The sequence below is a fragment of the Poeciliopsis prolifica genome, unplaced genomic scaffold (assembly GCF_027474105.1).
Source record: "Poeciliopsis prolifica strain line A6 unplaced genomic scaffold, Auburn_PproV2 SCAFFOLD008, whole genome shotgun sequence".
NCBI classification, from domain to species: Eukaryota; Metazoa; Chordata; class Actinopteri; order Cyprinodontiformes; family Poeciliidae; genus Poeciliopsis; species Poeciliopsis prolifica.
Genome location: NW_026562383.1, coordinates 2,079,072 through 2,085,327, shown reverse-complemented (window position 1 = coordinate 2,085,327; position 6,256 = coordinate 2,079,072).

Sequence of the window (6,256 nt, the reverse complement as noted above, 5' to 3'; positions counted from 1 at the left end):
AGGGGAAGTAAAAGCACTGTTAGTGAGAGGCGCGAATAATTCAGACTACATTCAGGCACATGCTATTAAGGAAGATACGCTAAATAATTTTTTAAATGAAGTTTCCATGTCATTTTTAGATTCCCCTCCCCTCTCCTCGTACTAGTTAGGGATACGGGGGCCCAGGGCCCCCAGGGACCACAACACTGATCTCCAAACCAAAATGTTTTACTGAGCTTTTGTTTCACCTTGCCTTAAACTTACAAAAAAGATATAATACACACAAATTTACTGATTAGGTGACTTCTCAATGTAATTGATTGCAGAGAACTTAATTTAGGGGCATGGTCTCAATCACATGCCCCGCCCCCAAAAAAAGGCTCATTAAGGTTTTCAGTTGCATCAATGTGACAAAATAGGAAAAAGTCAAAGGGAATGAATACCATACACGCATTACATTAATGCTATTTAATAAACATTGTCTGTAATTACCATCATGAAAATCTAAAAGAGCTTGTCTAAAAATATTGAAATATCTTTGAAGACAGGAAAGCTTTCCCAAGATGCATTGCAACACAAAAGTTTAGACACAACTAACTAAGATAGATTTAAAGCAAATACATTTTTGGGTAAATTTTTAAATTGACAGTTAATACAAAGTGTAATTCTGTATTTCCAAAGAAAGACAGATTTTTTTTTTTTAAATAGCAATATAAATTATTTTGTCATTGTATTTTTCTATTATGACAGGTGCTGCGTCTCCTCTGCAGTAGAATGCATAACAGAAGCAGCACAGTGAAATCTGCTTTGCTTTCCCAACTGTAAAAGTATTTTCTGACAACCTGCTTTGATCTCTGAAACATGAGAATGTTGTTTTAAACATCCATAAAATGCCCTTATTTAATAGCATTTTTATTGTAGGATTCTTTATGACCTGGAAAATCTGCCCTGAAAGCACGTTTTAACCCCAGTGTTCAGAGACTCTTTTTCATATTATTGTGGATTTTGTTGTGATTTATTTTTGCATTTTTCCCCCTCTATTACTTCACTGTAAAACAACATAATTGTTTTCAGCATTTAGATCTTGAATCTATACCATCCCAAATACTAAACGCACCAAATTGAACTGTCAGTGTACAGGCTATTTGACCTTCTGACCTATAAGGCTGGTAGGACTTACTTGTCCTCTCTGACAGAGTTCAAGCCCTTTTCAGAAGTGAAATGACCCAAGAAGCTGGTCACTGTTTACATCCACTGTTTAGATTAACACAATAGAAAAAAAAAAAAAATAAGTCAAGCCTTGTGTTAATGCACATCTTCCATGCTTTAAAACTCATTCCACCATTTCAGAAAAAGAAAATTCTGGAGCACAGAGTTATGGATCCAATCCAGGGACGTAGCAAAAAACAAAAAGAAAAAAGAAAAAAAATGTATCTATTATCATCCTTAAAGAGGCAGTATTTTGTATTCATAGCACAATCAAGTGACTATGTTACTTTCTGTTGCTATGAAAATGCTGCATATATCACACATGACTTAAAAAAAAATGCCATTGTAATATTAATGCATTGAAATTGGGCCTCTGTCTCTTTAAAAACTCCTGCTCTTTCTGAAACTCCACTTTCAGAAACTCATCACAAGGGTTTATTAAACCCTAAAGGGCTTCTCTGTTCTTCACTGAGAAGTAGTTTGTATAAGGAACTCAGCAGATGTACAGTTCCATCAGGTCTTTGCTAATTGCTGCTGGCTAGTCTGAAGGAGATGCGTGTGGGAGTCTGCGTTCACATATAGATTGGCACCACACCTGAGTCAACTTAAACCTAGATGAAGCAGGACCAGAGTTTGCCTTTTTTTGGTCCCCATCAGAGCTCGACGGTGCATTCACACCTCAGAACAAATCTGACTTTCTGTGGTTACTGCTAGAGTTCAGTCATAGTTGGTGTGTGTGCACCCTCCTTAGTGACCAAAGGAGCCAAGCGTCCCGTAAGAATGCATAAAATGTTGTGGATGTCTTTCACATCCACCTGCATGGTGCCATCACCTTCACTCCCCTCTTCACCTGGTTCATCAGCTCTAGCCTCTGCTTGCTGTTCCTCCCACCCAGTCAGCAAGCACCCTGCCGTGCAGGCGGTGAAATGATCATCCTCATCATCAAATACAGCAAGGACTCCCTTTCAGAGGCTGGTATGAAAACTTCTCAGGCCAGGAGGGGAGGGTGCAGACAGAAGGGATCACTTAAAGATCTCAATCCAGGGCTCTGCTCTCTCTTCGCCCCTCCTTCTCGCTTTCAATTCCCCCCATAAAGAGGGAAGGGAGGGGCTGCTCCCTTAGCAACTCCCAGCCCCCTGTCTCTGCCTGCCTTTTGTCCCCCCTCCCCAATAGCAGTTTCTGCTCCAGGAGCCTTAGACAAGGCCTCTATTAATTGCAGGCCTGTGTGGAATACATGTGGGACAATGGGCCCAACAGAGTGTCCAGCCCCCAGACAAGGCTGGAAACAAGTGGAACAGGAATCCGGCAGAATAGACCCGTCCTGGCTGATGTCACTGAATACATTTACCTACCTCGGAGCACATTCACTCTCTGCTTTGTTTTATTTGGACAAAAAAACAGAAGAAATCGCAGGCACAGGGAGGAGGCAGCAGAGTCAATGGAGGAGAGGAGCCGAGGGTGGGAGCACGAGGATGGGAAATAACCGGTTACCATGGCGATGAGTTGAATTCAAAATATGGTCGAGTTTAGCTGAGGCAGAGATGTCTAAAGGGTGGAGGGCATTAGATTAAACCATGGGTGAGATAAGAGAAGGCTGAAAACAGAGGTTTAGTTTTTAATCCATTCAGACCAGTTTATACGGCAATAAAAGGCCAATAAAGGAGCGGGAGATTAGGGGACTCATCCAGGCTCGTGTTTGTCAACAACAACCTGAGAAGATTCAAGTCAGCTTATTCCGAGTCAGTAGACGGGTTTTCAGGAGGGACGCTTCGGTATGCCTGGAGTCGCTGCTGAGGACAACTGGCACCATAGTAACTGGTATTTCACCATCACAACCTTCCATCTGTCATCTAATGTGGCAAGGTCCTGCATAAAAGGGTGGAGAAAAAAAAAGCAGCATTTATATGTTCAGCTTGGAGGCAAATGCAATGAGATTGAAGCCCTATTAAAGTCCCTTTGAAAGGGAAACCCAGCCATCGCCTTATCCCTCAACAAATTAAAAAAAAAGGCTTTTCGAGACTCTAAGAGAGGCCTCATGTTTAATTTTTTAAAACCCAGACATGAAAGTGTTGCTTAAACCACATTCAGCCCTGGCAACTCTTTAAAGCGCTCGTTAGCATGTAGATTATATGCATTTCAGTGCATTGTCAAAGCATCTAAGTGTATTTACATGTTAATCTGTTCAGGGATACCATCGTCTTGAAAAGGTATTGGGGGGTAAGTTGGTGAACTGTGCATTTTTTTCCATGCCACCACGGGAATGCGATTTCTTTGTGCCACCAAAGTTCAAACGCATTCCTGTAAAAGGCCGTGGACATTATGAGGGTTGATGCCCTGCATCAGAACAACCTGCGGACCTGTTGATCGGGGACAGACACAAGAGCTCCTTGTCTCAAAACGAACTCCATCGTAACCTCTGTTCTTTTATTGGTGCTGCAGGTCAAAAGCTCCACTCAGCGAGAGCATTGCTGATGCCCTGCCATGTGGGGCTTAGCCTCCTGCAAGCTCAGTCCATATCCATGAGGGTGTTTGTGTTGGCATTTCTGAATGTGAAGATGCCCCATTCTTGCCACTCAAGACAACTCACAAGACCAGCGTTATGGCCACTTATGGTGTGAAAGCCGCCTGTGGGATGCCCTTTCAGCTCTCGAGGACCTCTGGCTGAGTCCCCTTCACATGGCAGATCATCCTCACTTGGGGCGGAAAAGAAAAAAGTCTGCTTCTTACAGACAGCGCTGTCCTGAGGGATGCCGCAATCCTTGTCCCAGGGCCTCCCTTCTTCACCTGCCAGCTTAGCGCTCATCACTTATGCACATAATCCCTGGTTGTTGCGTGTGATTCACCAGCCTGGGCCCAGAACCCAGGACCCCCGAGCCTCCCATGCTTAAATGCTTCCTGGGTGGCTCCTGGGTGGCCATGGAAACTCATCTTCTCATGACAGTCAGGCTTCAGTCATGTCTCTAAGTCCCTCTTCAGTCACAGAGCGTCTTTTTTCTGTCCTCTGTTTTCCATCTCCTAATGCCCTCTGCCGTCCCTGTGTTGCCTTATCTATGGCTTTCTGTCTCTTTTCTTTGGCTCCCATGCATGGGCTCAGCTGATCCGCAGAAAGGGGCCAAAACTCTACAACAATGTGACATCTTTAGAAGACACAAAAGTGCATAAGTGCTATTCTGTGCCAAGTTTTAACGAGTGGATTTACCATCACTCCCAAATGAAGGCCTGACCTCATTTTATTGTGAGTCTCATCTGTAAAGTGAGATCGTAAGATAGACTTGTGCGCTCCTTTTCAGCATCGGCACTGCGAGGCCTGGGAGTGCAGATCAACTTACCCCCCCACTACAAGTCTGCAGCCTCAGCCATTAGTTTGCTCTGAGCTCTGAAGATCGCACAGGCCCTCGCGGGAGAACAAGACAGGCAACCGGGCAATATTGCACGGCCCCACATGAACAAGTGTCACAGTGATCCGGAGCAGTCCTCCCCCTGTGTGAACGCCATGTGAGAGGCGGCTCCATCCATGCCCCAACCACCTCTGCACAAGACTCTCCATTGACTTCTAACCTGATGAGGGACCACAGGAGACAAAGCGCAGCTGGGCGGGGCCCATCCCTCCGACAAGCCTGTGAACAAACGCTAACACGGCTGCAACTGTCCACCCCCTGAATCACTGAATTTATTGACCAACCACAGAGCCCATTCAGACCAGGAAGGACTGATAAATGAAGGGGGACAGCGATGCCATGAGGACCCGGGGTAAGGAGACGATGCTCAGGGGGACATTAGGGAGGAAAGGGGTTTTGTGACCAGCTGGTGGGTCACAGACCTTTTACCAGATGTGGTTGCCTTTGTGTCATCTGTAAAATGAGGCCATTGGTATGTGAGCATCAGGTTGGCCTTATGTCCCGACTATTAATCAAAACCGGGGCCTCAACTGGGTCTAAGAACCTGAGCAGAAACAGCATGCAAATTGGTCTTTTGCAAAGAAGGAATACAAAAGTTGAAGACGTGATGAAAATCAACACCAAAGTAATAGTTGGGGATTTTTACAGGACGTTATAAAAATCTGTTAAAAGTTTAAAAGCGGCTCAAACCTTCCAGCAGTAGATATCTCTCTTGCCGTCTTAATTTGGTATAAAGACTGGAAACAGACCAAGGGGACTTTTACATCTTAAAACAAGTTTAGTTGAAATGTGAGTTTATCTTATTGTTGCTTCATGAATCTTCGCACCGTCTTTGGCTGGTTGGTAAGGAAATGGAAGGAGGAGACATTGTACCAGAACCGATCTCATATGAAACCACAAACAGAACATGCTGGCCTTTGCAATCAAGACTAACAGATACAATAGCAACATTATGAAAAAGGCTGAAGTTTTACCGCAGATCTGCTCAAAGTAGCTGGCAAAACTGAAAATTGTGTTGTGTTTGCACAGCATGTCCACATACTAAGCTGAGATTTTTAAAAGCAGTTTTCAAAGATTAAAACTGTCAATTAAAGGGAAAACTGTCAATCTACAATTGTTTTGTTTTGGGGGAATATTTAAGCTAATTTAGCTGCAGCCGAATTCTGGATCTCCTTCTTTTAAATGCTTATGATTCCTCATCGCAAATTCATTGTCTGGTGTGTTTGTCCAGCAGTCAGTGGGTGAGAAGCAGGACACACCCTGGACATGTCACCAATCCAGCACATATTCCAACATTTACATTTCTATAAATAAACACTCAAAACAACATAACAGTTTAAAAGTTCACAGAATTATGACACAATGTTTCTGATATCGGAGCAGAAATCTGCTTTTGTCTTGGTTCTGCTTGGATAGTCTGGCTGTTGCTTTTCTACGCCGTTCTGCTCATTTTCCTTCACTGTTCCGTCTGGGCTTTCTCCAATTCAATTTGATTTCTTTGGTGGAATTTCCATCAGGCTAATCAATGAACAGAAGGAGAAGTTGTGAACGATGACAACAGTTTAAAGAATTGCTGTCTGTAGTTTTAGCAACTGCAGCGGAGGAAGTGAACAAAGCCGTCCACTCCGTGTTGAACTCCATATATTTTATTAACATTGTTGTTTGCAGTG